Source organism: Chinchilla lanigera, unplaced genomic scaffold (assembly GCF_000276665.1).
Source record: "Chinchilla lanigera isolate Chin_1 unplaced genomic scaffold, ChiLan1.0 scaffold00122, whole genome shotgun sequence".
NCBI classification, from domain to species: domain Eukaryota; kingdom Metazoa; phylum Chordata; class Mammalia; order Rodentia; family Chinchillidae; genus Chinchilla; species Chinchilla lanigera.
Genome location: NW_004955523.1, coordinates 1,407,021 through 1,419,320, shown reverse-complemented (window position 1 = coordinate 1,419,320; position 12,300 = coordinate 1,407,021). Strand labels below are relative to the sequence as shown.

General features: G+C 44.4%; 1 protein-coding gene across 7 annotated transcripts in view; it reads right to left on the bottom strand.

The window, feature by feature from the left end:
- The window catches only part of Entpd5 (ectonucleoside triphosphate diphosphohydrolase 5), a 34,018-nt gene extending 22,509 nt beyond the window's left edge, over window positions 1-11,509 (bottom strand). For 2 of the 7 annotated variants that reach the window (XM_013507132.1, XM_013507134.1), the window contains exon 1: window positions 11,416-11,492. The gene's annotated coding sequence lies outside the window, so the exon portion shown is untranslated. Of the gene's footprint in view, window positions 1-1,604; window positions 1,647-11,345; window positions 11,370-11,415 lie in introns of those variants that run through there. The other 5 variants (XM_013507129.1, XM_013507133.1, XM_013507131.1 and 2 more) reach the window with 5 other exon arrangements.
- Between the last annotated feature and the right edge of the window lie 791 nt (window positions 11,510-12,300).

Below are 12,300 nucleotides of genomic sequence, written 5' to 3'. Positions count from 1 at the left end.
ATTAAAAAACTTACACTTTGTAGTGTATAGAGTGGCGCCCTACTTTACATGACCCTAGTCTGCACAGCTTGCTCATTTATTCTAAAAATATTTACTCAAATGTCAACTTAGTGAAACCTTCCCAGTCCTCCCTTTTTAAGGGCAACCTTCCAACTCACCCTGCCACATGCACATTCTATACCTTCCTTTTCTTGTCCATAGCATTCCCCCCCCACTCCTTTCACCCTGAGATCCCCTCCACAGCACTCTTCACTTTCCAGTACACCATACAGTTTACCACTTTTGTTTTCATACTTCCTGTTTTCTCCCACTTCACCTCCCATGTAAACTACACAAGGGGTGATCAAAAGATAATGAATGTTTTAAATTTAAAGAAAATTATTACAGTAAAAGACACATTTTCATTAATCCCCCCAAAAATACTTCCTCTTGCTTCAAAAACACTTATCCCATTGTTCTTCTGAAGTCTCCTTTTGTGTCTTTATGAAGTATGGTAACAATATGAGGAAAGCTGCTGGCAGTGCCACTCCGCGGAGAAGCAGGCTCATGAAAGCACCACGGTGTGTCCTCATCCTTATATGCAGGATCTGGCACCGTGTGACTGCTGGCTCCTCCCCAAGGGCAAAATGACCATGAAAGGTAAATGCTTTTGAATTAATTCAGGACATCAAGGCAGCCCCAACAGCACAGCTAGACACAAAAGACTTGCAGAACTGCTTCAGAAAAGGCATGATGATAGGATAAGTGTGTTCAAAGTGAAAAGGAAGATTTTGAGGGGGATAATGGCAATGAGCTTCTCACTATAATAATTTTTTTAGCTGGGCATGGTGGTGCACGCCTGTAATCCCAGCACTTGGGAGTACACTTGCTGAAGCAGGAGGATTGCTGTAAGATCACTGTAGCCTGGGCTACAAAGTGAGCTCAAGGTCAGCCTAAACTGCATAGCAAGACCTTGTCTCAAAAAGACAAAAAATAAATAAAAATAAAAAAATTTTAAAGAACCCAAATAGTCAAGGTATTTTTTTAGATCACACCTCACATGTCTGCAGGGATTTTGTTTCTGTTGTACTTGTAGTGCTACAATAGTGCTAAAACATACTAGGGATAAACAAGGGTCCTATATAACTCAGGCACTCGATCTCACCCACTTATAATAGCTCATTTTTTCCCAAATGATTAATTACCCAACCACTGGAAGATTAGGATTCTAAACTGCTAAGGGAGGATTTTCTCTGTGTCAGTTACATAAAGGTGTCACTTGTTCAAATATGTCAAACTTCATACTCTACTCAAAATAATGCAGACAGTCATTGTTTCTTTCTATAGACTGGAGAAAACGCATCAGCATATTTAAACAATCGGTTTTCTCAATGTCACTTGCTCGTTGTTCTTTTCTTTCTGTTTTCAGTTCTCTCTCTGAGACACTGGTGCCACTCACTGGACCTACCTCCGCCTCTGGTCCCTGAGTATTTCTTTACACCTGTGGCAAACTCAGTCCCTCCCACCCAGCCGTCCCAGAGTCAAACCTCGGCGTCCTCCTTCCCTGTTCCCCAGAGCCTGACAGGCCACAGTGGCAGAGGACCGGGTCCCATTCAGGTGCTCACCTGCTCACGTCTGCCTGGGTGCGCAAACTCTCTCTCACTGGTGGCTGCCTCTGCTCTTTGCTCCCGTTTGAGCTCCACTGACTCAAGCTAACGTCACCAAGCACAGTCACCTTTGTGCTAGTCTGTAACTGTGTGGAGATTTGCTACCTTACTCCCCTCTTTACCCTTCGCTCCACCCTTCTCCACCTTCCCCCAGCAATACGACTATCTGGTTCATCCACTTTATGACAGTTAAGTGCCAACTAATAGAATTGTTGCTCACAGGCCTGAAGTTGCTCAAGAACCAATTTTTGTGTTGTTTTTATGTTAGCCAAATAGAAAAGTTAAACGTACTTCTCAGTAGTTTCCATTCGTGACATGGAATTTTTTTTTTTTTTTTCTGAGACAGGGTCTCACTGTGTAGTCCAGGCTGGCCTTGAACTCACAGTGATCTTCCTGCCTCAGCCTCCAGAGTGCTGGGATTACAGGCGTGTGCTACCACATCTGGACGAAATGGAATTTAGCAAGCTGGGCACTGGGGCCGGGGATGCAGCTCAGTGGCACAGCATCTGCCTGGCAAACACAAGGTCCTAAGTTCAACTCCCGGTACCAAAAAAAAAAAAAAGTTAGAAAGCTAGGCACTGAACTGTCAATTACTAAGCACCTAATACACACCAGGCATTGTGCTGATCTAGATCTATAACAGGGAATCAAATAGGCTTAGCTTGGAGAGACATCAGCTTCCCAGGGGAAAAAAAAACCAAAACAGACAAGTAAACCAATGACTATAGTGCAGCTGGATGAGTTCTCTGACAGAAATGTCCACAGTGCTAGGGACAGCGTCTAAGGGACAAGTAACTTGGAAGAGGAAAGGAGGGAGGAAGGGAATGGGAGGACTCTTGAGAGATGCTAGGCCTAAGAAGCATCCTGAATCAGGGGCAGCAGTACTCTGGGGGAGGGAGGATTCTGACAACTGCAAGTGTGGCTGGAAAACACAGGCACCAGCATAAGGAGAGCAGGTGTGAGGAAAGCTGGTTCTGAAGGCACTGACTCGGGTTTCTTAAGGAGCAGAGGTGTTATCGTCTGGCTCCCTGGTGATGAGTGTTCCCTGTGTAAGACCTTCTGTCCCTCCTCCGGTGAAATACCAGTTCTGACTGACTGAGATGAAACTGCATATATCTCCCGACAGTGGGAAACACGGAAATGAGTGACTAGAAACATCCACCAAAAGGTCTGAGGATAGTAAAAGCTTCTACTGCCGATTCATCTTAGCTCCACAGCAAAGTTGGCTCCAACAATGCTAAAAATTAAACATAAGCCAACTTAAAATCTAACTAGAATTAATTTTTTTTTTTTTTTTGTCTTTTTGAGGCAGGGTCTCGCTATGCAGTTCAGGCTGGCTTTGAGTGCACCTTGTAGCCCAGGCTGGCCTTGAACTCGTAACGATCCTCCTGCCTCAGCCTCCTGAGTGCTGGGCTTAGAATTAAATTTTTAAACAGTAAGCTGAACTACTGGAATGGATTTAGCCAAAGTACAAACTACCCATGTCAAGCAGTTCTGAGGTGGATGTGGTAGGTCAGGGACAGAGTTCAGCACAGTGAGCCCAATCTGGTGATATGACTTGGCGCCTGCCTGACAATACCAGGGCCAGAGCCCTGGCACAGCTTCCTGTGTGCAGGGATCTAAGTGCTGATGCATGATAGCTTTCGTACCCCCAGTGGTGACTATGGGGCCTGCAGCCTGCTCGACTCCAGTGAGTATCCAAACGGGCTTGGTATAACTGCACTGTCAGAACATGCAGACAGGGGCGCTGGAGCGAAGAGCGCCTCCTTCCCAGTGTCTCACTGTGACCGAACTTGCCACTCCTTGCCAAACCAACCAGGGACAGGGTGTGATTTCAGGGAGCCTGTTCATTCAGGTATTCATTCATTTAGCCATTCTAGAGGTCACCAGCTGACTGCTTCTACTTACAACCAGAGAGCGCAAGGATGAATTATGTTAGACCTGCCCTTTAGGAGACCAGAGTAAGTACATATCCATAAATTACCTCCGTAATGTGAAACCAGGGCAGGCAGCAAGCAATTAGCATCTGGGAGACTCCAAAGCTGGGAAAGATGACCACCACCTGAGCTACTCAAGACAGCTTTATGAAAAAGGTGGCATCTGAGGGTCCTAAGGAGGGAAACGAATTAGGATAGGAAAGGAAGGCTTTTCAGGAGTAAGACACAATCTGAACCAAGATATGAATTTGGAAAAGGGAGAAGTGAATGGGTCAGTGGGACTAACTATAATAGGAAATAAAGCAGGAATAAAGTTGACATTAATGTCAGATAGTTGGAAAAAACTGAATAAAAAAGGTCAGCTAGTTGAGTGACTCAAAAACTCAGCTAGGAATTTAGACTTTATTCTGTAGGCAGTAGATGTTCACTGAAAGCTTTGAAAAGAGAAGGTCACAAATGTGAATCTTGCAATTACATACAGGATGGACTGGATAGGGAGCCCCGTTGGGACTACTCCGTTACCTACTTCTGCAAATGTTTACTAATGCCTACGAGGTGCCAGGTGCCAGAGAGTAAAAAGCAAATAAAACAGGTCTTCACTGAAAATGCAGTTTGGCAGAGACGACAGCTGCACCTATAGCTACGGCTTTTTAAGTTAACGATAAAAATGGAGGAAGAGGCATGTACGGGAATGCCCTGGGGCAGCCGTGCTTGCAGTCCTAAGAGGAAGAGGCACTGGGATACAGAGTGCCCAACCCTTCCTGAAGAGAGCCCCGCCATCTCAAGGAACAGGTCTCAGGAAGTGGGTGCAGCTGTCGCCCTCTGGAGCTTGGTCACGTGTCTCTCTACAGCATGGCGGGTGCCTTCTTCCAGAGCGGCGATCCCAGCAGAGCAAGGCGGAAGAACCAACGTCCTATGTCTTAGCCCTCAGAGTGTACCTGCCACTTCCTTACTTTCTAATGGTCACAAACCAACCCTGACCAAAAGTACAAGGGGGTGACACAAGCGCGCGGCCTCAGGTGGGGGGCCCACGGTCCCGGAGGCCGCTGTACGCTGCAGGCACAGGGGCATCACCTGCGGCCCCAGCTACTCAGGAGGCTGAGGCGGGAGGACGGGTTGAACCTGGCAGTTTGAGGCCACCACGGGCAACACGGTAAGACTCTGTCTCAAGAAAACTAAACCAAATAAAACAGTGCGTTCAGTTTTTTTCAGCAGTCATACGTTGCTGAATGAAGGCGATCTATTCTGAGAAAGGCACTGTTGTTCCGCAAGTTCGTCACTGAAACATCAGAGTGCAGACTCGGACGGAAAGCGTTTCAGACGTAGGCTGTGCGGCATCCATACAGCAGTAGCGCACTGTACACTGCTGACTGAAATACAGACTGTGTGTGTGTGTGTGTGTGTGTGTGTGTGTGTGTGTGTACACATGTATGCTCCTATTAACAACTTATAGACCACCACTTTTTTGAAAAAATACATGTTGTTCCAGTGATACTGGCATTTTAAGAATCTCTTTCCTTTCTTTTTCTGTTTCTAGTTTTCCTGAGATGGGGTCTTCCTATGTTGCCACGGCAGGCCTCTAACTTCTGGGCTCAAGTAATACTCCTTCCTTGGGCTTGTGAGTACCTGGGAATACAGGTGCAAGCTACCACACCAGGAAAAAATGATACTGAATTATTTGTGGTGCTAAGGATCAAACTTAGGGCATCACACATGCTGGGCAAGCACTTTACCACTAAGCAGTACTCCCAGCTGATATTAACTTTTAAAATGCAAGTCTATGTAAGCCCTAGGTTCAATTTCCAGTACTAAACAAAATATAAAGAAAAAAGGAAAAGAGAAAAGAAAATTAGTAAAAATTTTAAATAATAATTTCTCTGAAAATATCATACCCAACCACTTGAATCTTTCTAGCTTCTGTTATAGATCAGTATTTTACTTAAGGAAAAGTAATTGGTCCTGGGGACAGAACCCAGGGCTTTGTGCTTGCTAGGAAAAAGCATTCCACTACTAACCTATGTCCCTGGTCCCTCAAGAAAAGGATTAAATCAGCAAAACTATAATTCACTCCATGTCCTGCTTATTTCTTAAGTGAAATCACATTTAAGTAAAATATTTCACATCAGTCAAATATACTTAGAATAGGAAGAAAGTAAATAAGTCATTGTATTTCTTTTGAAAATAAACAAGTCACTGTATTTATCAGTTAAAAATTGTCTTAAAAAATGAATAAATTTAACACAGTAAATGCTAATCAAGAAAGACATAGAAGTGAAGATACAGAGTAAAAATATTCTGTTAATGTATAGATAGGAACTTTACGCTACATGTGGAAAAAAATTTCTAATCATAAAATGATAGCATTCATACTTGCATACTGAGTAAGTTTTTTGGTTGGTAAGAATAAAACAGTTGACAGGGACTTGAAAACCACTGAGAGATTTTATATTTCTGAAAAGTCAATAAAGCGAATAAAAAGGTTTAAAACTCGGCATTCATAAGGTCACTGCCAATGTGTTGTAATAAGGTCTGTAAGCACAATACCCATGTTTATAGTGGCGCAGAGTTTGTAATAGCTAAATCTTGCGAACAGCCCAAATGTAAATGAATAAAGAAGATGTGGGGGGCTGGGGATTTAGCTCAGTGGCAAAAGCGCCTGCCTGGCAAGTGCAAGGTCATGAGTTCGGTTCCCGGTACCGGAGAAAACCCCCCCCCAAAAAAAGAAGATGTGGGCTTTTTTTTTCATACAATGGAATACTATTCTGCCATAAAGAAGGATAAGCTTGAGACATGTCTAGCTAAATGGATGCACCTTTTTACCATACTTTTTTTTTTTTTTTTGGGTCTTTTTTGAGACAGGGTCTTGCTATGCAGTTCAGGCTGGCGTTGTAGCCCAGGCTGGTCTCAAACTCACGAAGATCCTCCTGCCTCAGCCTCCCCAGTGCTGGGATTACAAGCGTGAGCCACCACACTCAGCTTATTACCATACTCTTAAGTGAAATAAATCAGACACACATGTGTAAATACCCCACTGTTTCTCTAGTGTGAGAAAACTGAAAGTGTATATAAGGACCAAAATGTATGATAGATACTGGGAAATGGGAAGAAATGGGAGCAAAGGGGGAGGCGAAAGGAAAGAAGGGATAAAGAAAAAAAAGAGAGAAGGAAGATCTGTGAGCACAGAAGCAGACTGAGTAGGAGGAACTTCCCAGTAAGACGAGCTGTCTCAAACTGGTGAGATGCAGAAACTCCATGCATCAAGGGCATGGCGCAAATCTCAGCGCACTGTCCAGACTGCACTCACAGATCAGCGGGGTCGCTGGAAGGTACATCACTGCACGGTACATCACTGCAGCGGTCTCCTACCCTTATATCAAATACCTTGGAGATCAGGTTGCCAAGCTCATCTTCCGACATCCTGGTACATTCTAATACTGGCTCTTCGTCCTCTCCCACCTTTCTTCTTACACTGCAGTGTCAGCCACTCTTAACCTCTAAACCAGCTCATTTATACAGTCAGTGCCAGCAGGAGAAGCCCCACTGCCTGTAAAAGATGGTGTGTACATAAACCTGTACGTGTGTGAGCGTGTGAGCGGTGAGTAAAGAGCTCACATGTAAGTGCATAAAATCAAGTGTATGCATTTTATGAGGTCTTTCGTGGGCCGTTAAGAACTCAAATACCGGGCTGGGGATATAGCTCAGTGGCATAAGCGCCTGCCTGCAAGTGCAAGGTTGTGAGTTCCATCCCCTGTACCGCAAAAAAAAAAAGAACTCAAATACCAGTAGTTGCACAGTGTGACCAATGAGTGGCCACCCTCATGCATGAACATGAGGTTAAAGGGGACAAGCCTCTAGCTACCCACAAGAATTGAAGATAGAGACTCAAACAGCTCTAAGCCAGTATTCACGGCAGTATTATTTAGAATAGCCAGAGGTGGAAATGACCCAAGTGTCCATCAACATCTGTAAGGGTGAACAAAATATGGTATACTCATACAACATAATTTCTTTTGGAGGGTCTAGCTATGTAGTCCTACATAGCCAGGCTTGCCTTGAATTCATGGGCATCCTTCTGCCTCAGCCTCCCAAGTGCAGGGATTACAGGCATGTACCACAATGCCAGGGACAACAGAATATTATTTAGTTCTGATACAAGTCATATGGTTGAATCTTGAATACATTATGCTAAGTGTGGCGGACTAAGTAATGGGCAACTTGTGTCACACAGGTGAACTCAATCTGCGTGGTTCTGGGTGTGGAAGGCCCACTTCAGGATTGCTGCCATGGCATAAAAGCAGAACTGGAGGGGAAGATGGTGAGCTCTTGATTCGCCTGACGCAGCTTGTCATGCTGGTTTTCTTGATATGAACTTAGCTGTTCTCATGTCAGAGGAGCTCAGGTCCTCGCTGTCGCTGAGGATGGCTGCAGTTCTTTTCGGGGGAGCTCTGGTTCTTACCTTGAGCGTTGCTTCCGGGCTCCAGTGCAGATCCCTCAGCCTGCTGGCACAGATCCTTCAGCCCACTGATGCAGACTTTCCAGGTCCCACCACTGACCTCTGGGCTTTCCCAGTGCAGATCTTTGGCACAGACTTGCTGGAACATTGTTGTGGGCTCTAGGCCTCCAGTTAGACTCATGCAGGACATTGCTGTGGGATCCACATCTTCAGCTGGATTCTTTGGACAGATCTCCTGCACTCTTTTGCATCTGACTCTTTGGGTGAATATTACAAAATAATCCTATAAATTATGTGTCCTGTATTAAATCTTTTCCTTGTAAACCCTGAATGCAGCACTAAGTGACATAAAATATCATGTATTGTATGATTCCACTTATATGAAATATCTAGAATAGATGAATGGATAGAAACAGATGCACACCAGGGTTGGAGAAGGGCACAATGGGGAGTTTTTGCTTGACATTTAGAGTTTCTGTTTGGGCCGATGAAAAATTTTGAAAATATTTAATAGTGATGGTTTTATACCACTGTGGATGTAATTAATGTTACAGAAGTATACACTTAAAATGTTTAAAATGGCCACCCAGATTGCAAAGGCAGGCCTAGGAGGCCAGGCAAGGGTAGCAGGGCTGGAGTTCCTGCTGGGAGCCTATACATCAGGGAAATTTGTGCAGCTGTGGAGGTGAGGCAGCGGCTGCAATGGAGACCCCCGAAGATGGAGATGCCAGGAATGTGAAACATCTGCCAAGAAAAGCTGCAGGTAGCAAAGAGAGCCAGCCATGTGGGCAAGGTTACGGAGCAGGGCTGCTGCAGCCGCTACAGGTCACATCCTACCACATGTCCTGGGTCCTGGACACAGAGCTACAAGACTCAGTGTTTGTCCTGCTGGATTCTGATCTTGCTTTGTTCCAATTCCTTTCTATTCTCCTATTTGTCCCTTTTGGAATAGGAATGCTTAGCCTCCTACATTTTGGAAGTGTAACTTGATTTTATGAATTTTACAGGTAAGATTTTGCCTGGAGTCTCAGAGGAGACTGTGGATTTGAATTTTTTTATTGGTACATCTTAGATATACATAATGATAACATTATTCATAGACAGTTTGTACCTGTACATGATATATCTTTAATGAGGGGGCCTTTTATTTTTGCTACCGGGAATTGAACTCAGGACCTTGCACTTGCCAGGCAGGCACTTATGCTGCTGATCTATATCCCCAGGGGGGGCCTTTTTTTGAGGCAGGGTCTTACTATGTAGCACAGGCTGGCCTTGAACTCACTTATGTAGCCCCACTTCGCCTCAAACTCACAGTAATCCTCCTGCTTCAGCCTCCCAAGTGCTGGAATTACAGATGTACATGATCTATCTTGCTTTTTTTCTCCATTCTCCTCCCTTCCCTTCAACCCCTCTCCCCCTCTTTACTTATAACAGCTTTGTTTCCATTTTTCTTCTTTTTTTGTGTGTCCCTTCTTTCTTTTCCCCCTACCCTATCCCTTGTTCTCCTTCTCATTTGAACATTTTCTTCCCATTTCCTAGTATCTATTATATGTTTTGGTCCTTATTTACATTTTTGGTTTCTCACACCAGAGAAACCATGCAATATTTGAACGTATGTGTCAGTTTACTTTAGAGTGTGGTCTCAAGGCGCATCCATGTAGCTAGAAATGTCTCAAGTTTATCCTTCTTTATGGCACAGCAGTGCTCCATTGTGTGAATAAAAAAAACACATTTTCTTTATCCATTCATTGGTCGATGGGCATTTGGGCTGTTTCCAAGATTTAGCCATTAGAAACTGTGCCACGGTAAACATGGTGTGCATTACTGCTGTGGTATGATACTTTTAATTCTTTCAGGAAGATACCAAGAAGGGAAATAGCTGGGTCAAACAGGAACTCTAGGTCTAGCTGAGGACTCTCCACACTGATATCCTCAGTGGTTGCACAGTCTACCTCCCACCAGCAGTGGAGAAGAGTTCCTTTTTCCCAGCATTTGTTATTGGTTCATTTCTTGACAACAGCCATTCTTTCTGGAGTGAGACGGAATCTCAGCATTGTTTCAATTTGCATATCTCGAATGACCAGTGATGTTGAACGTTTTTTTCACGTATTTATTTGCTGTTTCTACTTGTTCATGTGAGAAGTGTCTATTCATTTCAGATAGCCATTTTTAGATTGGATCTTTAAATTTAGGGAGTCTGATTTTTAAAAAATTCTTTATATATTCTACTTAGTAGCCCTTTGTCTGAGGAACAGCTGGCAAAAATTTTTTCTCACACTGTGGGTTGTCTCTTTTTTCCACTGGTGGTTTGTTTTGCGGTGCAGAAGCTTTTAATAAGATGAGGTCCCAGTCGTTGACTGTTTGTGACAGCTCCTGTGCGCTCGCCGTTTTACTCGGGATTTGAACTTCTGAGCAACACTGGGAACGGTGGGGCTGTGGCAGAGGAGTCGGTGTGCTCCGGCCTGTGCGTGGGGCGGTCGCATCACACTGGGCAGGATCGCTGTCTTTACTCGGAGAGCAGGTGTGGTTTAAGGAGCTGCGTCTGGGCATCAAGCTGACAAGAGGCAGCACACCTGTGGCCGTTACCTTGTCAACCTGATTCGCTGAAGAGACACCAGGAGATTAAAAACACACTTCCTGGTGTGCTGGGCAGGCTGCGGGGCAGCCCTCTCCTTCCCCGATCTTTCTCCCTCTCTTTTCTTTCCGGTCTCACGGGTCAGTGAGCTTCCTCTGCCACAGTGCTCTTGCCTTAGGGTCAGCCGGTCACAGCTAAGACATCGGAAACTGTGAGCCCAGACAACCCTGTCCTCCTTTAAGCTGTGCAGTCGCACAATTCCCCGGCCACAGAGAGTTCAGACTCAGACTCAGGGCTCCGACGGCAGTGTGAAAGCAAATCAAAAGCCGTTTACCTACTCTTTCGGGGGCACCGGGAATCAAACTCAGGACCTTGCACCTGCCGGGCCGGCGCTGTGCCACTGAGCTGTATCCCCGCCCTGCCGCTCTTTTCTACCTAGAGAGTATCATCAGCTATCAAGTGATTCCTAGGATGATTTATGTGAAGAAACTTGGTTTCTTCAAGTAAGCTGCAAGAGAGTCACAGGTGACTTAACAGAGTACACCAGTTTTGGAACTACCAGAAGAAAAATTAGGAATACTAAATTCTAAATATAGCACTAGACACTACATATATCTTGAACACCATCATACTGGAAGGTGGTATAATCACTGAAAAGAGAAAAATGAATATAACTTAGCAAAAGACAGACAGTCTCTTTCAGAAATGGAACAAAACAAAAAACCACTACCCACATGTGCAGTGCACGTGCAGAGGTAAGACATCAGCGACGTTACCGTCTGTCTGGACACATGTTGTACTCACCAGGACCATAATGATCCCATCTGTGTGAGAACTCAGCCGAGGTACTCAACATTTCTATGTTGACCAGGAACTAGAACTGGGCAGAAAAAGAATTACAAACACAAGTCAGCAGAACACTAAGGGGCTTGTTCCAAGTTTTGAAAACATTAACATTCTAAACAATAGAACAAAGCAAATTTATGCGGCAAAATAATCCCTGAAACATCACAGTAAATCTACCTACCAGCAACTGTGGAATGAGATGCTACCGGTTAAACTGCTGAGCAGCAACTCCCTGCTCCACTATCTGTACCATCAGCTGTTTCTCACCAACGGACAGCTGATGAGTAACATCCAGTTCTTGGTTGTTTTTTTTTTTTTTTTTTTTTGGTCTTTTTGAGACAGGGTCTCCCTATGCAGTTCAGGCTGGCCTTGAGCTCACTTTGTAGCCCAGGATGGTCTCAAACTCACAACAATCCTCCTGCCTCAGCCTCCCAAGTGCTGGGATTACAGGCGTGCGCCACCACGCCCGACAACATCCAGTTCTTTGGAAGAGCATGTGGAGATTCACAACACAGACTCTAGAACCATCTCTACCAGAGTACAAACTCTTGGCATTTCTCTTGGCGATATTTACGTCTCAACAGTTTTATCTACAAAATCAAACATGGTCTATAAATATATGCATAATACAATAAAATAAACTATAAAACACTTTAAGGCAGTATGCATATATTAAAAAGGCAAAGTTTATGTTTATAAATGAATCTGTACGTCTATGTTGAAATAAAATTCTGGATTGACTTTCACAGTATAAAATAACCAATTTTGGCGCAAATTCCGAATACACAGCCTGTGATAGAAAATGCCCTGCTTGGGGCTGGGGATTTAGCTCAGCGGCACAGC